The sequence below is a fragment of the Cryptomeria japonica genome, unplaced genomic scaffold, assembly GCF_030272615.1.
Source record: "Cryptomeria japonica unplaced genomic scaffold, Sugi_1.0 HiC_scaffold_343, whole genome shotgun sequence".
NCBI lineage: Eukaryota > Viridiplantae > Streptophyta > Pinopsida > Cupressales > Cupressaceae > Cryptomeria > Cryptomeria japonica.
Window position 1 is genome coordinate 1 of NW_026729165.1, and position 22,159 is coordinate 22,159.

Here is a 22,159-nt window from a genome sequence, read left to right on the forward strand (position 1 = left end):
TCTGGAAATTAGTGAAGGCAGCGCATCAAAGGTGCGCACCTCGCTGCCCACCACGGTGCGCAACGCCGGTGGGCACCCGGGAGTGCTTCGAAGTGTGCTCCAAGGTGCTGCGTGCACGTTGTCGGAGCCCGGTTTGCCCCGGGTGCGCACCTCGCGTGCACCTTCGTCGGGGTGGGCACCTTGGCTTGGTTTGCCCCGGCTGCGCTCCGAAGCGGGGTTATTGGAGCGCCGCCTCTTTTTTTGTCGGAGCGTTTGGTGGGGTTTCTCGCATTGGCTCTTCCGAGGCCCGGTTGCCACCCTGGCGCGCACGAAGTCGGAAGTAGGGTTAATTGCCCGGGTGCGCACCTTTGCCAGGGTGGCACCTTACCTGGGCTGCGCACCAGGGCGGGCTCAAGATGGCACGCGCGTTCCGTTTTTTTCACTATCTTTCAAAACGGAAATTTTAAAATCTCCTTTTTTTTTTGCCTTTTCTGGAAATTAGTGAAGGCAGCGCATCAAAGGTGCGCACCTCGCTGCCCACCTTGGTGTGCTCTGAGGTGCGCACCCGGGAGCGCTACGAAGTGTGCTCCAAGGTGCGGCGTGCACGTTGTCGGAGCCCGGTTTGCCCCGGGTGCGCACCTCGCCTGCACCTTGGCCGGGGTGGGCACCTTGGCTGGGTTTGCCCAGGGTGCGCTCCGAAGCGGGGTTACTGGAGCGCCCCCTCTTTTTTTGTCAGAGAGTTTGGTGGGGTTTCTCGCATTGGCTCTTCCCAGGCCCGGTTGTTGGGTGCGCTCCCACCCTGGCGCGCGCGAAGTTGGAAGTTGGGTTAATTGCCCGGGCGCGCACCTTCGCCAGGGTGGGCACCTTGGTGCGCAAACCTTGGCTGGGCTGCGCACCAGGGCGGGCTCAAGATGGCACCAGCATTCCCTTTTTCTCACTATCTTTCAAAACGGAAATTTTAAAATCTCGTTTTTTTTTTGCCTTTTATGGAAATTAGTGAAGGCATCGCATCAAAGGTGCGCACCTCGCTGCCCACCTTGGTGTGCTCCGAGGTGCCCACCACGGTGCGCAACGCCGGTGCGAACCCGGGAGCGCCCCGATGTGTGCTCCAAGGTGCGGCGTGCACGAAGTCGGACCCCGGTTTGCCCCGGGTGCGCACCTCGCGTGCACCTTGGTGCGCACACCTTGGCTGGGTTGCGCGGCCTGGTGGGCACCATGGTGCGCACCAAGGAGCGCTCCGAAGTGTGCTCCAAGGTGCGGCGTGCACGAAGTCGGAGCCCGGTTTGCCCCGGGTGCGCACCTTCGCCGCGGTGGGCACCATGGCGTGCACGAAGTCGGAGCCCGGTTTGCCCCGGGTGCGCACCTCGCGTGCACCTTCGCCGGGGTGGGCACCTCGGCTGGGTTGCGCGCCCTGGTGCGCACCAAGGAGCGCTCTGAAGTGTGCTCCAAGGTGCGGCGTGCACGAAGTCGGAGCCCGGTTTGCCCCGGGTGTGCACCTCGCGTGCACCTTCGCTGCGGTGGGCACCTTGGCTGGGTTGCGCGCCTTGGTGGGCACCATGCAGTGCACGAAGTCGGAGCCCGGTTTGCCCCGGGCGCGCACCTCCGCCAGGGTGGGCACCTTGGTGCGCACAACTTGCCTGGGCTGCGCACCAGGAAGGGCTCAAGATGGCACCCGCGTTCCGTTTTTTTCACTATCTTTCAGAACGGAAATTTTAAAATATCGTTTTTTTTTGCCTTTTCTGGAAATTAGTGAAGGCAGCGCATCAAAGGTGCGCAACGCTGGTGCGAACCTGGGAGCGCTCCGATGTGTGCTCCAAGGTGCGGCGTGCACGAAGTCGGACCCCGGTTTGCCCCGGGTGCGCACCTCGCGTGCACCTTGGTGCGCACACCTTGGCTGGGTTGCGCGCCCTGGTGGGCACCATGGTGCGCACCAAGGAGCGCTCCGAAGTGTGCTCCAAGGTGCGGCGTGCACGAAGTCGGAGCCCGGTTTGCCCCGGGTGCGCACCTCGCGTGCACCTTCGCCGCGGTGGGCACCATGGCGTGCACGAAGTCGGAGCCCGGTTTGCCCCGGGTGCGCACCTCGCGTGCACCTTCGCCGGGGTGGGCACCTTAGTGTGCAGACCTTGGCTGGGTTGCGCGCCCTGGTGGGCACCATGGTGCGCACCAAGGAGCGCTCCGAAGTGTGCTCCAAGGTGCGGCCTGCACGAAGTCGGAGCCCGGTTTGCCCCGGGTGTGCACCTCGGGTGGGCACCTTGGTGCGCATGCCTTGCCTGGGCTGCGCACCAGGGCGGGCTCAAGATGGCACCCGCGTTCCTTTTTTTTCACTATCTTTCAAAACGGAAATTTTAAAATCTCATTTTTTTTTGCCTTTTTCTGGAAATTAGTGAAGGCAGCGCATCAAAGGTGCGCACCTCGCTGCCCACCACGGTGCGCAACGCCGGTGGGCACCCGGGAGTGCTTCGAAGTGTGCTCCAAGGTGCTGCGTGCACGTTGTCGGAGCCCGGTTTGCCCCGGGTGCGCACCTCGCGTGCACCTTCGTCGGGGTGGGCACCTTGGCTGGGTTTGCCCCGGCTGCGCTCCGAAGCGGGGTTATTGGAGCGCCGCCTCTTTTTTTGTCGGAGCGTTTGGTGGGGTTTCTCGCATTGGCTCTTCCGAGGCCCGGTTGCCACCCTGGCGCGCACGAAGTCGGAAGTAGGGTTAATTGCCCGGGTGCGCACCTTTGCCAGGGTGGGCACCTTACCTGGGCTGCGCACCAGGGCGGGCTCAAGATGGCACGCGCGTTCCGTTTTTTTCACTATCTTTCAAAACGGAAATTTTAAAATCTCCTTTTTTTTTTGCCTTTTCTGGAAATTAGTGAAGGCAGCGCATCAAAGGTGCGCACCTCGCTGCCCACCTTGGTGTGCTCTGAGGTGCGCACCCGGGAGCGCTACGAAGTGTGCTCCAAGGTGCGGCGTGCACGTTGTCGGAGCCCGGTTTGCCCCGGGTGCGCACCTCGCCTGCACCTTGGCCGGGGTGGGCACCTTGGCTGGGTTTGCCCAGGGTGCGCTCCGAAGCGGGGTTACTGGAGCGCCCCCTCTTTTTTTGTCAGAGCGTTTGGTGGGGTTTCTCGCATTGGCTCTTCCCAGGCCCGGTTGTTGGGTGCGCTCCCACCCTGGCGCGCGCGAAGTTGGAAGTTGGGTTAATTGCCCGGGCGCGCACCTTCGCCAGGGTGGGCACCTTGGTGCGCACACCTTGGCTGGGCTGCGCACCAGGGCGGGCTCAAGATGGCACCAGCATTCCCTTTTTCTCACTATCTTTCAAAACGGAAATTTTAAAATCTCGTTTTTTTTTTGCCTTTTATGGAAATTAGTGAAGGCATCGCATCAAAGGTGCGCACCTCGCTGCCCACCTTGGTGTGCTCCGAGGTGCCCACCACGGTGCGCAACGCCGGTGCGAACCCGGGAGCGCCCCGATGTGTGCTCCAAGGTGCGGCGTGCACGAAGTCGGACCCCGGTTTGCCCCGGGTGCGCACCTCGCGTGCACCTTGGTGCGCACACCTTGGCTGGGTTGCGCGGCCTGGTGGGCACCATGGTGCGCACCAAGGAGCGCTCCGAAGTGTGCTCCAAGGTGCGGCGTGCACGAAGTCGGAGCCCGGTTTGCCCCGGGTACGCACCTCGCGTGCACCTTCGCCGGGGTGGGCACCTCGGCTGGGTTGCGCGCCCTGGTGCGCACCAAGGAGCGCTCCGAAGTGTGCTCCAAGGTGCGGCGTGCACGAAGTCGGAGCCCGGTTTGCCCCGGGTGCGCACCTTCGCCGCGGTGCGCACCATGGCGTGCACGAAGTCGGAGCCCGGTTTGCCCCGGGTGCGCACCTCGCGTGCACCTTCGGCGGGGTTGCGCGCCCTGGTGGGCACCATGGTGCGCACCAAGGAGCGCTCCGAAGTGTGCTCCAAGGTGCGGCGTGCACGAAGTCGGAGCCCGGTTTGCCCCGGGTGCGCACCTCGCGTGCACCTTCGGCGGGGTTGCGCGCCCTGGTGGGCACCATGGTGCGCACCAAGGAGCGCTCCGAAGTGTGCTCCAAGGTGCGGCGTGCACGAAGTCGGAGCCCGGTTTGCCCCGGGTGCGCACCTCGCGTGCACCTTCGCCGCGGTGGGCACCATGGCGTGCACGAAGTCGGAGCCCGGTTTGCCCCGGGTGCGCACCTCGCGTGCACCTTCGCCGGGGTGGGCACCTCGGCTGGGTTGCGCGCCCTGGTGCGCACCAAGGAGCGCTCCGAAGTGTGCTCCAAGGTGCGGCGTGCACGAAGTCGGAGCCCGGTTTGCCCCGGGTGCGCACCTCGCGTGCACCTTCGCCAGGGTGGGCACCTCGGTGCGCACACCTTCTCAATGTTTTCTTGCCTTTTCTGGAAATTGGTGAAGGCAGCGCATCAAAGGTGCGCACCTCGGTGTGCTCCGAGGTGCGAACCCGAGAGCGCTCCGAGGTGCCCACGAAGTCGAAAGTCGGGTTAATTGCATTGTTTTCCCCGGGTGCGCTCCGAGGTGCGCAACATCGGCGCGCACCAAGGAGGGCTCCGAAGTGTGCTCCAAGGTGCGCACGATGGCGTGCACCTCTGGTGCGCACGATTCGGAGCTCGGTTTGACCGGGGTGCGCACACCTTGGCTGGGTTGCGCACCTTTTGTGCGCTCCAAGGTGCGCACGAAGTCGGAGCTCGGTTTGCCCCGGGTGCGCACCTTCGCCAGGGTGCGCACCTTGATGCGCACGCCTTGGCTGGGCTGCGCACCTTGGTGGGCGCCATGGTGCGCACCTTTCGTGCGCTCCAAGGTGCGCACGAAGTCGGAGCTCGGTTTGCCCCGGGTGCGCACCTTGGTGGGCGCCATGGTGCACTCCGAGGTGCCCAAGATTGGTGCGCACCAAGGAGCGCTCCGAAGTGCGCTCCAAGGTGCGCGCGAAGTCGAAAGTTGGGTTAATTGTCCGGTTTGCCTCGGGTGCGCACCTTGCGTGCACCTTCGCCAGGGTGGGCGCCTTGGTGCGCACACCTTGGCTGGGCTGCGCACACCTTGGCACCCGCGTTTCCTTCATTTTAAATTTTTTTTTTTTACAATCTCTCAAGTGGGAAATTCTATAATCTCAACTTTTTTTGCCTTTTCAGGAAACTTTTGAATGGAGCGCATCATTGGTGCGCTCCGAAGTGTGCTCCAAAGCTCTCTCCAGCTGCGTGCACCTGCCCCGGCCGCGCACCCGGCCCCGCCCAGCTTCGCTCACCTGTCCCGGGCGTCTGGTGCGGAACCTTAGAGTAAGAAACATCACCGTGCACCTTGGCCAACGTGCGCGACTCGACCGAGCGCGCACTGGCCGAGGTGCACACCGATTTCACCTGGGTGCGCGCGCAGCACCTCGGGCGCACCGGGGTGCGCGCACAACGCCCGGGTTGCACCGTGGCCTGTGTGCTCGGGGCGCCTCGGGTGCGCGCTCGGTGTCGCCCCCGCGCGCGCGGTAGTGCGGGCAGCGCACCCCGGCCCGGCCCGGCCCCGACGAGAACGCAAACGGGCAAAAGGTTTATTCAAATAGCATTGCGACGCCCGGCGAAAAACTAAAAAAGGGTGCAACACCGGGACTTCCCGGGAGGTCACCCATCCCAGTACTACTCCGGCCCAAGCGCGCTTAACTGCGGAGTTCTGATGGGATCCGGTGCACTAACGCTGGTATGATCGCACCCGTTATGAGCTTGTCGCAGTGTGTACTTAGCAAACCGCGACCCACGTGCGAATCCACCCCGGCCACCCACCCCCGTCGAGGTGCACACCCTCCCTCGCGAAGTGCGCCCCGTTCGCCAAGTGTGAGCCCTGCCCGGGTGCGCGCACCTTGCTAGGGCGTCGGGTGTGCACCCGGCCCGGCCTACGTGCGTGCACCTGGAGGGGGCGTCGTGTGCGTGCAGTGTCCCGTCTGCAACGCGGTGCCCACACACCACCTCGGGCGCAACGACCTGCGCTCACATGTGGGCCGAGTGCACCTTGGTGCATGTTCGGGGCGCCTCGGGTGCACGCTCGATCTTGCCCCGGTGCACCAAGGCGCTCGGTTTGCCCCGGGTGCGCACTTGGTGCAAGGTGGGCACCCAAAATAGGGATCAAGCACCAAAACACAAGTTTCGGGATGCAAAATGGGACCCAAGGACCACAAATGCGTTCCAAGACCCATGATGGGTCCACGAGAACAAAAATGTGTTCCGAGACTTAATAAACAAATATTGGGTTTTAGGAGAAGAAACATGCTCTGATGCCCAAAACGAGAATCGACCCCGAAAAGGCCACAGGCCAAAAGTGGGATGCGAGACAAAAAAAAATGGGACCCGAGGACCAAAATTGGGTTCCCAGGTCGAAGACAGGGCAACCGGACAAGAAACGACCTCTAAGGCTCGAAATGAGTCCCGACGACTAAAACTTGACAAGAAGCACCCATCAGGCACCCAACTCGACACCCATGGGATGCCGACCCACCCGGGCTTCCACCTAGCACACCTTGGCACCCACCCACCCTCGCACCCAACCTCGCACCCAACTTAGCACCTTTGAACCCACATTGGCACTCACCCTGACCCTGGCACCTTGGAACCCACATTGGCACTCACCTTGACCCTGGCACCCACCTTTGCACTCACCTTGGGACCCACCCTGGCTCCCACCTCGGCACCCACCCAGACACCCACCTTGGTTCCTTGGCACCCACCTTGGATCCTTGGCACCCACCCCGACACCCACCTTGGCACGCAACTTGGCTACTTGCCACCCACCTTGGCTCCTTGACGCCCACCCCGACAACCACCCCGTGACCTACCCTGGCTAGGGTTGGTGCACACCCACCCTGGTGCCCACCTTGGCACCCACCCTATGACCCACCTTGGCACGCACCTTAGTACCCACCCCGTTACCCACCCTAGGACCCACCCCGTGACCCACCTTGGCCAGGGTGGGTGCCTTGGTGCGCACAACTTGCCTGGGCTGCACACCAGGGCGGGCTCAAGATGGCACCCGCGTTCCGTTTTTTTCACTATCTTTCAAAACGGAAATTTTAAAATCTCATTTTTTTCTTTTTTTTGCCTTTTCTGGAAATTAGTGAAGGCAGCGCATCAAAGGTGCGCAATGCTGGTGCGAACCCGGGAGCGCTCCGATGTGTGCTCCAAGGTGCGGCGTGCACGAAGTCCGAGCCCGGTTTGCCCCGGGTGCGCACCTCGCGTGCACCTTCGCCGGGGTGAGCACCTTGGCTGGGTTGCGCGCCCTGGTGCGTACCAAGGAGCGCTCTGAAGTGTGCTCCAAGGTGCGGCGTGCACGAAGTCGGAGCCCGGTTTGCCCCGGGTGTGCACCTCGGGTGCGCACCTCGCGTGCACCTTCGCTGCGGTGGGCACCTTGGCTGGGTTGCGCGCCTTGGTGGGCACCATGCAGTGCACGAAGTCGGAGCCCGGTTTGCCCCGGGCGCGCACCTCCGCCAGGGTGGGCACCTTGGTGCGCACAACTTGCCTGGGCTGCGCATCAGGAAGGGCTCAAGATGGCACCCGCGTTCCGTTTTTTTCACTATCTTTCAGAACGGAAATTTTAAAATATCGTTTTTTTTTGCCTTTTCTGGAAATTAGTGAAGGCAGCGCATCAAAGGTGCGCAACGCTGGTGCGAACCTGGGAGCGCTCCGATGTGTGCTCCAAGGTGCGGCGTGCACGAAGTCGGAGCCCGGTTTGCCTCGGGTGCGCCCTGGTGGGCACCATGGTGCGCACCAAGGAGCGCTCCGAAGTGTGCTCCAAGGTGCGGCCTGCACGAAGTCGGAGCCCGGTTTGCCCCGGGTGTGCACCTCGGGTGGGCACCTTGGTGCGCATGCCTTGCCTGGGCTGCGCACCAGGGCGGGCTCAAGATGGCACCCGCGTTCCTTTTTTTTCACTATCTTTCAAAACGGAAATTTTAAAATCTCATTTTTTTTTGCCTTTTTCTGGAAATTAGTGAAGGCAGCGCATCAAAGGTGCGCACCTCGCTGCCCACCACGGTGCGCAACGCCGGTGGGCACCCGGGAGTGCTTCGAAGTGTGCTCCAAGGTGCTGCGTGCACGTTGTCGGAGCCCGGTTTGCCCCGGGTGCGCACCTCGCGTGCACCTTCGTCGGGGTGGGCACCTTGGCTTGGTTTGCCCCGGCTGCGCTCCGAAGCGGGGTTATTGGAGCGCCGCCTCTTTTTTTGTCGGAGCGTTTGGTGGGGTTTCTCGCATTGGCTCTTCCGAGGCCCGGTTGCCACCCTGGCGCGCACGAAGTCGGAAGTAGGGTTAATTGCCCGGGTGCGCACCTTTGCCAGGGTGGCACCTTACCTGGGCTGCGCACCAGGGCGGGCTCAAGATGGCACGCGCGTTCCGTTTTTTTCACTATCTTTCAAAACGGAAATTTTAAAATCTCCTTTTTTTTTTGCCTTTTCTGGAAATTAGTGAAGGCAGCGCATCAAAGGTGCGCACCTCGCTGCCCACCTTGGTGTGCTCTGAGGTGCGCACCCGGGAGCGCTACGAAGTGTGCTCCAAGGTGCGGCGTGCACGTTGTCGGAGCCCGGTTTGCCCCGGGTGCGCACCTCGCCTGCACCTTGGCCGGGGTGGGCACCTTGGCTGGGTTTGCCCAGGGTGCGCTCCGAAGCGGGGTTACTGGAGCGCCCCCTCTTTTTTTGTCAGAGAGTTTGGTGGGGTTTCTCGCATTGGCTCTTCCCAGGCCCGGTTGTTGGGTGCGCTCCCACCCTGGCGCGCGCGAAGTTGGAAGTTGGGTTAATTGCCCGGGCGCGCACCTTCGCCAGGGTGGGCACCTTGGTGCGCAAACCTTGGCTGGGCTGCGCACCAGGGCGGGCTCAAGATGGCACCAGCATTCCCTTTTTCTCACTATCTTTCAAAACGGAAATTTTAAAATCTCGTTTTTTTTTTGCCTTTTATGGAAATTAGTGAAGGCATCGCATCAAAGGTGCGCACCTCGCTGCCCACCTTGGTGTGCTCCGAGGTGCCCACCACGGTGCGCAACGCCGGTGCGAACCCGGGAGCGCCCCGATGTGTGCTCCAAGGTGCGGCGTGCACGAAGTCGGACCCCGGTTTGCCCCGGGTGCGCACCTCGCGTGCACCTTGGTGCGCACACCTTGGCTGGGTTGCGCGGCCTGGTGGGCACCATGGTGCGCACCAAGGAGCGCTCCGAAGTGTGCTCCAAGGTGCGGCGTGCACGAAGTCGGAGCCCGGTTTGCCCCGGGTGCGCACCTTCGCCGCGGTGGGCACCATGGCGTGCACGAAGTCGGAGCCCGGTTTGCCCCGGGTGCGCACCTCGCGTGCACCTTCGCCGGGGTGGGCACCTCGGCTGGGTTGCGCGCCCTGGTGCGCACCAAGGAGCGCTCTGAAGTGTGCTCCAAGGTGCGGCGTGCACGAAGTCGGAGCCCGGTTTGCCCCGGGTGTGCACCTCGCGTGCACCTTCGCTGCGGTGGGCACCTTGGCTGGGTTGCGCGCCTTGGTGGGCACCATGCAGTGCACGAAGTCGGAGCCCGGTTTGCCCCGGGCGCGCACCTCCGCCAGGGTGGGCACCTTGGTGCGCACAACTTGCCTGGGCTGCGCACCAGGAAGGGCTCAAGATGGCACCCGCGTTCCGTTTTTTTCACTATCTTTCAGAACGGAAATTTTAAAATATCGTTTTTTTTTGCCTTTTCTGGAAATTAGTGAAGGCAGCGCATCAAAGGTGCGCAACGCTGGTGCGAACCTGGGAGCGCTCCGATGTGTGCTCCAAGGTGCGGCGTGCACGAAGTCGGACCCCGGTTTGCCCCGGGTGCGCACCTCGCGTGCACCTTGGTGCGCACACCTTGGCTGGGTTGCGCGCCCTGGTGGGCACCATGGTGCGCACCAAGGAGCGCTCCGAAGTGTGCTCCAAGGTGCGGCGTGCACGAAGTCGGAGCCCGGTTTGCCCCGGGTGCGCACCTCGCGTGCACCTTCGCCGCGGTGGGCACCATGGCGTGCACGAAGTCGGAGCCCGGTTTGCCCCGGGTGCGCACCTCGCGTGCACCTTCGCCGGGGTGGGCACCTTAGTGTGCAGACCTTGGCTGGGTTGCGCGCCCTGGTGGGCACCATGGTGCGCACCAAGGAGCGCTCCGAAGTGTGCTCCAAGGTGCGGCCTGCACGAAGTCGGAGCCCGGTTTGCCCCGGGTGTGCACCTCGGGTGGGCACCTTGGTGCGCATGCCTTGCCTGGGCTGCACACCAGGGCGGGCTCAAGATGGCACCCGCGTTCCTTTTTTTTCACTATCTTTCAAAACGGAAATTTTAAAATCTCATTTTTTTTTGCCTTTTTCTGGAAATTAGTGAAGGCAGCGCATCAAAGGTGCGCACCTCGCTGCCCACCACGGTGCGCAACGCCGGTGGGCACCCGGGAGTGCTTCGAAGTGTGCTCCAAGGTGCTGCGTGCACGTTGTCGGAGCCCGGTTTGCCCCGGGTGCGCACCTCGCGTGCACCTTCGTCGGGGTGGGCACCTTGGCTGGGTTTGCCCCGGCTGCGCTCCGAAGCGGGGTTATTGGAGCGCCGCCTCTTTTTTTGTCGGAGCGTTTGGTGGGGTTTCTCGCATTGGCTCTTCCGAGGCCCGGTTGCCACCCTGGCGCGCACGAAGTCGGAAGTAGGGTTAATTGCCCGGGTGCGCACCTTTGCCAGGGTGGGCACCTTACCTGGGCTGCGCACCAGGGCGGGCTCAAGATGGCACGCGCGTTCCGTTTTTTTCACTATCTTTCAAAACGGAAATTTTAAAATCTCCTTTTTTTTTTGCCTTTTCTGGAAATTAGTGAAGGCAGCGCATCAAAGGTGCGCACCTCGCTGCCCACCTTGGTGTGCTCTGAGGTGCGCACCCGGGAGCGCTACGAAGTGTGCTCCAAGGTGCGGCGTGCACGTTGTCGGAGCCCGGTTTGCCCCGGGTGCGCACCTCGCCTGCACCTTGGCCGGGGTGGGCACCTTGGCTGGGTTTGCCCAGGGTGCGCTCCGAAGCGGGGTTACTGGAGCGCCCCCTCTTTTTTTGTCAGAGCGTTTGGTGGGGTTTCTCGCATTGGCTCTTCCCAGGCCCGGTTGTTGGGTGCGCTCCCACCCTGGCGCGCGCGAAGTTGGAAGTTGGGTTAATTGCCCGGGCGCGCACCTTCGCCAGGGTGGGCACCTTGGTGCGCACACCTTGGCTGGGCTGCGCACCAGGGCGGGCTCAAGATGGCACCAGCATTCCCTTTTTCTCACTATCTTTCAAAACGGAAATTTTAAAATCTCGTTTTTTTTTTGCCTTTTATGGAAATTAGTGAAGGCATCGCATCAAAGGTGCGCACCTCGCTGCCCACCTTGGTGTGCTCCGAGGTGCCCACCACGGTGCGCAACGCCGGTGCGAACCCGGGAGCGCCCCGATGTGTGCTCCAAGGTGCGGCGTGCACGAAGTCGGACCCCGGTTTGCCCCGGGTGCGCACCTCGCGTGCACCTTGGTGCGCACACCTTGGCTGGGTTGCGCGGCCTGGTGGGCACCATGGTGCGCACCAAGGAGCGCTCCGAAGTGTGCTCCAAGGTGCGGCGTGCACGAAGTCGGAGCCCGGTTTGCCCCGGGTACGCACCTCGCGTGCACCTTCGCCGGGGTGGGCACCTCGGCTGGGTTGCGCGCCCTGGTGCGCACCAAGGAGCGCTCCGAAGTGTGCTCCAAGGTGCGGCGTGCACGAAGTCGGAGCCCGGTTTGCCCCGGGTGCGCACCTTCGCCGCGGTGCGCACCATGGCGTGCACGAAGTCGGAGCCCGGTTTGCCCCGGGTGCGCACCTCGCGTGCACCTTCGGCGGGGTTGCGCGCCCTGGTGGGCACCATGGTGCGCACCAAGGAGCGCTCCGAAGTGTGCTCCAAGGTGCGGCGTGCACGAAGTCGGAGCCCGGTTTGCCCCGGGTGCGCACCTCGCGTGCACCTTCGGCGGGGTTGCGCGCCCTGGTGGGCACCATGGTGCGCACCAAGGAGCGCTCCGAAGTGTGCTCCAAGGTGCGGCGTGCACGAAGTCGGAGCCCGGTTTGCCCCGGGTGCGCACCTCGCGTGCACCTTCGCCGCGGTGGGCACCATGGCGTGCACGAAGTCGGAGCCCGGTTTGCCCCGGGTGCGCACCTCGCGTGCACCTTCGCCGGGGTGGGCACCTCGGCTGGGTTGCGCGCCCTGGTGCGCACCAAGGAGCGCTCCGAAGTGTGCTCCAAGGTGCGGCGTGCACGAAGTCGGAGCCCGGTTTGCCCCGGGTGCGCACCTCGCGTGCACCTTCGCCAGGGTGGGCACCTCGGTGCGCACACCTTCTCAATGTTTTCTTGCCTTTTCTGGAAATTGGTGAAGGCAGCGCATCAAAGGTGCGCACCTCGGTGTGCTCCGAGGTGCGAACCCGAGAGCGCTCCGAGGTGCCCACGAAGTCGAAAGTCGGGTTAATTGCATTGTTTTCCCCGGGTGCGCTCCGAGGTGCGCAACATCGGCGCGCACCAAGGAGGGCTCCGAAGTGTGCTCCAAGGTGCGCACGATGGCGTGCACCTCTGGTGCGCACGATTCGGAGCTCGGTTTGACCGGGGTGCGCACACCTTGGCTGGGTTGCGCACCTTTTGTGCGCTCCAAGGTGCGCACGAAGTCGGAGCTCGGTTTGCCCCGGGTGCGCACCTTCGCCAGGGTGCGCACCTTGATGCGCACGCCTTGGCTGGGCTGCGCACCTTGGTGGGCGCCATGGTGCGCACCTTTCGTGCGCTCCAAGGTGCGCACGAAGTCGGAGCTCGGTTTGCCCCGGGTGCGCACCTTGGTGGGCGCCATGGTGCACTCCGAGGTGCCCAAGATTGGTGCGCACCAAGGAGCGCTCCGAAGTGCGCTCCAAGGTGCGCGCGAAGTCGAAAGTTGGGTTAATTGTCCGGTTTGCCTCGGGTGCGCACCTTGCGTGCACCTTCGCCAGGGTGGGCGCCTTGGTGCGCACACCTTGGCTGGGCTGCGCACACCTTGGCACCCGCGTTTCCTTCATTTTAAATTTTTTTTTTTTACAATCTCTCAAGTGGGAAATTCTATAATCTCAACTTTTTTTGCCTTTTCAGGAAACTTTTGAATGGAGCGCATCATTGGTGCGCTCCGAAGTGTGCTCCAAAGCTCTCTCCAGCTGCGTGCACCTGCCCCGGCCGCGCACCCGGCCCCGCCCAGCTTCGCTCACCTGTCCCGGGCGTCTGGTGCGGAACCTTAGAGTAAGAAACATCACCGTGCACCTTGGCCAACGTGCGCGACTCGACCGAGCGCGCACTGGCCGAGGTGCACACCGATTTCACCTGGGTGCGCGCGCAGCACCTCGGGCGCACCGGGGTGCGCGCACAACGCCCGGGTTGCACCGTGGCCTGTGTGCTCGGGGCGCCTCGGGTGCGCGCTCGGTGTCGCCCCCGCGCGCGCGGTAGTGCGGGCAGCGCACCCCGGCCCGGCCCGGCCCCGACGAGAACGCAAACGGGCAAAAGGTTTATTCAAATAGCATTGCGACGCCCGGCGAAAAACTAAAAAAGGGTGCAACACCGGGACTTCCCGGGAGGTCACCCATCCCAGTACTACTCCGGCCCAAGCGCGCTTAACTGCGGAGTTCTGATGGGATCCGGTGCACTAACGCTGGTATGATCGCACCCGTTATGAGCTTGTCGCAGTGTGTACTTAGCAAACCGCGACCCACGTGCGAATCCACCCCGGCCACCCACCCCCGTCGAGGTGCACACCCTCCCTCGCGAAGTGCGCCCCGTTCGCCAAGTGTGAGCCCTGCCCGGGTGCGCGCACCTTGCTAGGGCGTCGGGTGTGCACCCGGCCCGGCCTACGTGCGTGCACCTGGAGGGGGCGTCGTGTGCGTGCAGTGTCCCGTCTGCAACGCGGTGCCCACACACCACCTCGGGCGCAACGACCTGCGCTCACATGTGGGCCGAGTGCACCTTGGTGCATGTTCGGGGCGCCTCGGGTGCACGCTCGATCTTGCCCCGGTGCACCAAGGCGCTCGGTTTGCCCCGGGTGCGCACTTGGTGCAAGGTGGGCACCCAAAATAGGGATCAAGCACCAAAACACAAGTTTCGGGATGCAAAATGGGACCCAAGGACCACAAATGCGTTCCAAGACCCATGATGGGTCCACGAGAACAAAAATGTGTTCCGAGACTTAATAAACAAATATTGGGTTTTAGGAGAAGAAACATGCTCTGATGCCCAAAACGAGAATCGACCCCGAAAAGGCCACAGGCCAAAAGTGGGATGCGAGACAAAAAAAAATGGGACCCGAGGACCAAAATTGGGTTCCCAGGTCGAAGACAGGGCAACCGGACAAGAAACGACCTCTAAGGCTCGAAATGAGTCCCGACGACTAAAACTTGACAAGAAGCACCCATCAGGCACCCAACTCGACACCCATGGGATGCCGACCCACCCGGGCTTCCACCTAGCACACCTTGGCACCCACCCACCCTCGCACCCAACCTCGCACCCAACTTAGCACCTTTGAACCCACATTGGCACTCACCCTGACCCTGGCACCTTGGAACCCACATTGGCACTCACCTTGACCCTGGCACCCACCTTTGCACTCACCTTGGGACCCACCCTGGCTCCCACCTCGGCACCCACCCAGACACCCACCTTGGTTCCTTGGCACCCACCTTGGATCCTTGGCACCCACCCCGACACCCACCTTGGCACGCAACTTGGCTACTTGCCACCCACCTTGGCTCCTTGACGCCCACCCCGACAACCACCCCGTGACCTACCCTGGCTAGGGTTGGTGCACACCCACCCTGGTGCCCACCTTGGCACCCACCCTATGACCCACCTTGGCACGCACCTTAGTACCCACCCCGTTACCCACCCTAGGACCCACCCCGTGACCCACCTTGGCCAGGGTGGGTGCCTTGGTGCGCACAACTTGCCTGGGCTGCACACCAGGGCGGGCTCAAGATGGCACCCGCGTTCCGTTTTTTTCACTATCTTTCAAAACGGAAATTTTAAAATCTCATTTTTTTCTTTTTTTTGCCTTTTCTGGAAATTAGTGAAGGCAGCGCATCAAAGGTGCGCAATGCTGGTGCGAACCCGGGAGCGCTCCGATGTGTGCTCCAAGGTGCGGCGTGCACGAAGTCCGAGCCCGGTTTGCCCCGGGTGCGCACCTCGCGTGCACCTTCGCCGGGGTGAGCACCTTGGCTGGGTTGCGCGCCCTGGTGCGTACCAAGGAGCGCTCTGAAGTGTGCTCCAAGGTGCGGCGTGCACGAAGTCGGAGCCCGGTTTGCCCCGGGTGTGCACCTCGGGTGCGCACCTCGCGTGCACCTTCGCTGCGGTGGGCACCTTGGCTGGGTTGCGCGCCTTGGTGGGCACCATGCAGTGCACGAAGTCGGAGCCCGGTTTGCCCCGGGCGCGCACCTCCGCCAGGGTGGGCACCTTGGTGCGCACAACTTGCCTGGGCTGCGCATCAGGAAGGGCTCAAGATGGCACCCGCGTTCCGTTTTTTTCACTATCTTTCAGAACGGAAATTTTAAAATATCGTTTTTTTTTGCCTTTTCTGGAAATTAGTGAAGGCAGCGCATCAAAGGTGCGCAACGCTGGTGCGAACCTGGGAGCGCTCCGATGTGTGCTCCAAGGTGCGGCGTGCACGAAGTCGGAGCCCGGTTTGCCTCGGGTGCGCCCTGGTGGGCACCATGGTGCGCACCAAGGAGCGCTCCGAAGTGTGCTCCAAGGTGCGGCCTGCACGAAGTCGGAGCCCGGTTTGCCCCGGGTGTGCACCTCGGGTGGGCACCTTGGTGCGCATGCCTTGCCTGGGCTGCGCACCAGGGCGGGCTCAAGATGGCACCCGCGTTCCTTTTTTTTCACTATCTTTCAAAACGGAAATTTTAAAATCTCATTTTTTTTTGCCTTTTTCTGGAAATTAGTGAAGGCAGCGCATCAAAGGTGCGCACCTCGCTGCCCACCACGGTGCGCAACGCCGGTGGGCACCCGGGAGTGCTTCGAAGTGTGCTCCAAGGTGCTGCGTGCACGTTGTCGGAGCCCGGTTTGCCCCGGGTGCGCACCTCGCGTGCACCTTCGTCGGGGTGGGCACCTTGGCTTGGTTTGCCCCGGCTGCGCTCCGAAGCGGGGTTATTGGAGCGCCGCCTCTTTTTTTGTCGGAGCGTTTGGTGGGGTTTCTCGCATTGGCTCTTCCGAGGCCCGGTTGCCACCCTGGCGCGCACGAAGTCGGAAGTAGGGTTAATTGCCCGGGTGCGCACCTTTGCCAGGGTGGCACCTTACCTGGGCTGCGCACCAGGGCGGGCTCAAGATGGCACGCGCGTTCCGTTTTTTTCACTATCTTTCAAAACGGAAATTTTAAAATCTCCTTTTTTTTTTGCCTTTTCTGGAAATTAGTGAAGGCAGCGCATCAAAGGTGCGCACCTCGCTGCCCACCTTGGTGTGCTCTGAGGTGCGCACCCGGGAGCGCTACGAAGTGTGCTCCAAGGTGCGGCGTGCACGTTGTCGGAGCCCGGTTTGCCCCGGGTGCGCACCTCGCCTGCACCTTGGCCGGGGTGGGCACCTTGGCTGGGTTTGCCCAGGGTGCGCTCCGAAGCGGGGTTACTGGAGCGCCCCCTCTTTTTTTGTCAGAGAGTTTGGTGGGGTTTCTCGCATTGGCTCTTCCCAGGCCCGGTTGTTGGGTGCGCTCCCACCCTGGCGCGCGCGAAGTTGGAAGTTGGGTTAATTGCCCGGGCGCGCACCTTCGCCAGGGTGGGCACCTTGGTGCGCAAACCTTGGCTGGGCTGCGCACCAGGGCGGGCTCAAGATGGCACCAGCATTCCCTTTTTCTCACTATCTTTCAAAACGGAAATTTTAAAATCTCGTTTTTTTTTTGCCTTTTATGGAAATTAGTGAAGGCATCGCATCAAAGGTGCGCACCTCGCTGCCCACCTTGGTGTGCTCCGAGGTGCCCACCACGGTGCGCAACGCCGGTGCGAACCCGGGAGCGCCCCGATGTGTGCTCCAAGGTGCGGCGTGCACGAAGTCGGACCCCGGTTTGCCCCGGGTGCGCACCTCGCGTGCACCTTGGTGCGCACACCTTGGCTGGGTTGCGCGGCCTGGTGGGCACCATGGTGCGCACCAAGGAGCGCTCCGAAGTGTGCTCCAAGGTGCGGCGTGCACGAAGTCGGAGCCCGGTTTGCCCCGGGTGCGCACCTTCGCCGCGGTGGGCACCATGGCGTGCACGAAGTCGGAGCCCGGTTTGCCCCGGGTGCGCACCTCGCGTGCACCTTCGCCGGGGTGGGCACCTCGGCTGGGTTGCGCGCCCTGGTGCGCACCAAGGAGCGCTCTGAAGTGTGCTCCAAGGTGCGGCGTGCACGAAGTCGGAGCCCGGTTTGCCCCGGGTGTGCACCTCGCGTGCACCTTCGCTGCGGTGGGCACCTTGGCTGGGTTGCGCGCCTTGGTGGGCACCATGCAGTGCACGAAGTCGGAGCCCGGTTTGCCCCGGGCGCGCACCTCCGCCAGGGTGGGCACCTTGGTGCGCACAACTTGCCTGGGCTGCGCACCAGGAAGGGCTCAAGATGGCACCCGCGTTCCGTTTTTTTCACTATCTTTCAGAACGGAAATTTTAAAATATCGTTTTTTTTTGCCTTTTCTGGAAATTAGTGAAGGCAGCGCATCAAAGGTGCGCAACGCTGGTGCGAACCTGGGAGCGCTCCGATGTGTGCTCCAAGGTGCGGCGTGCACGAAGTCGGACCCCGGTTTGCCCCGGGTGCGCACCTCGCGTGCACCTTGGTGCGCACACCTTGGCTGGGTTGCGCGCCCTGGTGGGCACCATGGTGCGCACCAAGGAGCGCTCCGAAGTGTGCTCCAAGGTGCGGCGTGCACGAAGTCGGAGCCCGGTTTGCCCCGGGTGCGCACCTCGCGTGCACCTTCGCCGCGGTGGGCACCATGGCGTGCACGAAGTCGGAGCCCGGTTTGCCCCGGGTGCGCACCTCGCGTGCACCTTCGCCGGGGTGGGCACCTTAGTGTGCAGACCTTGGCTGGGTTGCGCGCCCTGGTGGGCACCATGGTGCGCACCAAGGAGCGCTCCGAAGTGTGCTCCAAGGTGCGGCCTGCACGAAGTCGGAGCCCGGTTTGCCCCGGGTGTGCACCTCGGGTGGGCACCTTGGTGCGCATGCCTTGCCTGGGCTGCGCACCAGGGCGGGCTCAAGATGGCACCCGCGTTCCTTTTTTTTCACTATCTTTCAAAACGGAAATTTTAAAATCTCATTTTTTTTTGCCTTTTTCTGGAAATTAGTGAAGGCAGCGCATCAAAGGTGCGCACCTCGCTGCCCACCACGGTGCGCAACGCCGGTGGGCACCCGGGAGTGCTTCGAAGTGTGCTCCAAGGTGCTGCGTGCACGTTGTCGGAGCCCGGTTTGCCCCGGGTGCGCACCTCGCGTGCACCTTCGTCGGGGTGGGCACCTTGGCTGGGTTTGCCCCGGCTGCGCTCCGAAGCGGGGTTATTGGAGCGCCGCCTCTTTTTTTGTCGGAGCGTTTGGTGGGGTTTCTCGCATTGGCTCTTCCGAGGCCCGGTTGCCACCCTGGCGCGCACGAAGTCGGAAGTAGGGTTAATTGCCCGGGTGCGCACCTTTGCCAGGGTGGGCACCTTACCTGGGCTGCGCACCAGGGCGGGCTCAAGATGGCACGCGCGTTCCGTTTTTTTCACTATCTTTCAAAACGGAAATTTTAAAATCTCCTTTTTTTTTTGCCTTTTCTGGAAATTAGTGAAGGCAGCGCATCAAAGGTGCGCACCTCGCTGCCCACCTTGGTGTGCTCTGAGGTGCGCACCCGGGAGCGCTACGAAGTGTGCTCCAAGGTGCGGCGTGCACGTTGTCGGAGCCCGGTTTGCCTCGGGTGCGCACCTCGCCTGCACCTTGGCCGGGGTGGGCACCTTGGCTGGGTTTGCCCAGGGTGCGCTCCGAAGCGGGGTTACTGGAGCGCCCCCTCTTTTTTTGTCAGAGCGTTTGGTGGGGTTTCTCGCATTGGCTCTTCCCAGGCCCGGTTGTTGGGTGCGCTCCCACCCTGGCGCGCGCGAAGTTGGAAGTTGGGTTAATTGCCCGGGCGCGCACCTTCGCCAGGGTGGGCACCTTGGTGCGCACACCTTGGCTGGGCTGCGCACCAGGGCGGGCTCAAGATGGCACCAGCATTCCCTTTTTCTCACTATCTTTCAAAACGGAAATTTTAAAATCTCGTTTTTTTTTTGCCTTTTATGGAAATTAGTGAAGGCATCGCATCAAAGGTGCGCACCTCGCTGCCCACCTTGGTGTGCTCCGAGGTGCCCACCACGGTGCGCAACGCCGGTGCGAACCCGGGAGCGCCCCGATGTGTGCTCCAAGGTGCGGCGTGCACGAAGTCGGACCCCGGTTTGCCCCGGGTGCGCACCTCGCGTGCACCTTGGTGCGCACACCTTGGCTGGGTTGCGCGGCCTGGTGGGCACCATGGTGCGCACCAAGGAGCGCTCCGAAGTGTGCTCCAAGGTGCGGCGTGCACGAAGTCGGAGCCCGGTTTGCCCCGGGTACGCACCTCGCGTGCACCTTCGCCGGGGTGGGCACCTCGGCTGGGTTGCGCGCCCTGGTGCGCACCAAGGAGCGCTCCGAAGTGTGCTCCAAGGTGCGGCGTGCACGAAGTCGGAGCCCGGTTTGCCCCGGGTGCGCACCTTCGCCGCGGTGCGCACCATGGCGTGCACGAAGTCGGAGCCCGGTTTGCCCCGGGTGCGCACCTCGCGTGCACCTTCGGCGGGGTTGCGCGCCCTGGTGGGCACCATGGTGCGCACCAAGGAGCGCTCCGAAGTGTGCTCCAAGGTGCGGCGTGCACGAAGTCGGAGCCCGGTTTGCCCCGGGTGCGCACCTCGCGTGCACCTTCGGCGGGGTTGCGCGCCCTGGTGGGCACCATGGTGCGCACCAAGGAGCGCTCCGAAGTGTGCTCCAAGGTGCGGCGTGCACGAAGTCGGAGCCCGGTTTGCCCCGGGTGCGCACCTCGCGTGCACCTTCGCCGCGGTGGGCACCATGGCGTGCACGAAGTCGGAGCCCGGTTTGCCCCGGGTGCGCACCTCGCGTGCACCTTCGCCGGGGTGGGCACCTCGGCTGGGTTGCGCGCCCTGGTGCGCACCAAGGAGCGCTCCGAAGTGTGCTCCAAGGTGCGGCGTGCACGAAGTCGGAGCCCGGTTTGCCCCGGGTGCGCACCTCGCGTGCACCTTCGCCAGGGTGGGCACCTCGGTGCGCACACCTTCTCAATGTTTTCTTGCCTTTTCTGGAAATTGGTGAAGGCAGCGCATCAAAGGTGCGCACCTCGGTGTGCTCCGAGGTGCGAACCCGAGAGCGCTCCGAGGTGCCCACGAAGTCGAAAGTCGGGTTAATTGCATTGTTTTCCCCGGGTGCGCTCCGAGGTGCGCAACATCGGCGCGCACCAAGGAGGGCTCCGAAGTGTGCTCCAAGGTGCGCACGATGGCGTGCACCTCTGGTGCGCACGATTCGGAGCTCGGTTTGACCGGGGTGCGCACACCTTGGCTGGGTTGCGCACCTTTTGTGCGCTCCAAGGTGCGCACGAAGTCGGAGCTCGGTTTGCCCCGGGTGCGCACCTTCGCCAGGGTGCGCACCTTGATGCGCACGCCTTGGCTGGGCTGCGCACCTTGGTGGGCGCCATGGTGCGCACCTTTCGTGCGCTCCAAGGTGCGCACGAAGTCGGAGCTCGGTTTGCCCCGGGTGCGCACCTTGGTGGGCGCCATGGTGCACTCCGAGGTGCCCAAGATTGGTGCGCACCAAGGAGCGCTCCGAAGTGCGCTCCAAGGTGCGCGCGAAGTCGAAAGTTGGGTTAATTGTCCGGTTTGCCTCGGGTGCGCACCTTGCGTGCACCTTCGCCAGGGTGGGCGCCTTGGTGCGCACACCTTGGCTGGGCTGCGCACACCTTGGCACCCGCGTTTCCTTCATTTTAAATTTTTTTTTTTTACAATCTCTCAAGTGGGAAATTCTATAATCTCAACTTTTTTTGCCTTTTCAGGAAACTTTTGAATGGAGCGCATCATTGGTGCGCTCCGAAGTGTGCTCCAAAGCTCTCTCCAGCTGCGTGCACCTGCCCCGGCCGCGCACCCGGCCCCGCCCAGCTTCGCTCACCTGTCCCGGGCGTCTGGTGCGGAACCTTAGAGTAAGAAACATCACCGTGCACCTTGGCCAACGTGCGCGACTCGACCGAGCGCGCACTGGCCGAGGTGCACACCGATTTCACCTGGGTGCGCGCGCAGCACCTCGGGCGCACCGGGGTGCGCGCACAACGCCCGGGTTGCACCGTGGCCTGTGTGCTCGGGGCGCCTCGGGTGCGCGCTCGGTGTCGCCCCCGCGCGCGCGGTAGTGCGGGCAGCGCACCCCGGCCCGGCCCGGCCCCGACGAGAACGCAAACGGGCAAAAGGTTTATTCAAATAGCATTGCGACGCCCGGCGAAAAACTAAAAAAGGGTGCAACACCGGGACTTCCCGGGAGGTCACCCATCCCAGTACTACTCCGGCCCAAGCGCGCTTAACTGCGGAGTTCTGATGGGATCCGGTGCACTAACGCTGGTATGATCGCACCCGTTATGAGCTTGTCGCAGTGTGTACTTAGCAAACCGCGACCCACGTGCGAATCCACCCCGGCCACCCACCCCCGTCGAGGTGCACACCCTCCCTCGCGAAGTGCGCCCCGTTCGCCAAGTGTGAGCCCTGCCCGGGTGCGCGCACCTTGCTAGGGCGTCGGGTGTGCACCCGGCCCGGCCTACGTGCGTGCACCTGGAGGGGGCGTCGTGTGCGTGCAGTGTCCCGTCTGCAACGCGGTGCCCACACACCACCTCGGGCGCAACGACCTGCGCTCACATGTGGGCCGAGTGCACCTTGGTGCATGTTCGGGGCGCCTCGGGTGCACGCTCGATCTTGCCCCGGTGCACCAAGGCGCTCGGTTTGCCCCGGGTGCGCACTTGGTGCAAGGTGGGCACCCAAAATAGGGATCAAGCACCAAAACACAAGTTTCGGGATGCAAAATGGGACCCAAGGACCACAAATGCGTTCCAAGACCCATGATGGGTCCACGAGAACAAAAATGTGTTCCGAGACTTAATAAACAAATATTGGGTTTTAGGAGAAGAAACATGCTCTGATGCCCAAAACGAGAATCGACCCCGAAAAGGCCACAGGCCAAAAGTGGGATGCGAGACAAAAAAAAATGGGACCCGAGGACCAAA

The 22,159-nt window shown here is 63.0% G+C and overlaps 3 non-coding genes across 3 annotated transcripts; all 3 read right to left on the reverse strand.

The window, feature by feature from the left end:
• Positions 1-5,552: 5,552 nt before the first annotated feature.
• LOC131870677 (5S ribosomal RNA) lies at positions 5,553-5,671 on the reverse strand. The gene has a single exon (XR_009368981.1). It is a non-coding gene; the product is annotated as a 5S ribosomal RNA (ribosomal RNA).
• Positions 5,672-13,475: 7,804 nt separating this feature from the next.
• On the reverse strand, positions 13,476-13,594 carry LOC131870688 (5S ribosomal RNA). Its single transcript, XR_009368992.1, has one exon. It is a non-coding gene; the product is annotated as a 5S ribosomal RNA (ribosomal RNA).
• A 7,804-nt stretch (positions 13,595-21,398) lies between these two features.
• LOC131870696 (5S ribosomal RNA) lies at positions 21,399-21,517 on the reverse strand. Its single transcript, XR_009369000.1, has one exon. It is a non-coding gene; the product is annotated as a 5S ribosomal RNA (ribosomal RNA).
• Between the last annotated feature and the right edge of the window lie 642 nt (positions 21,518-22,159).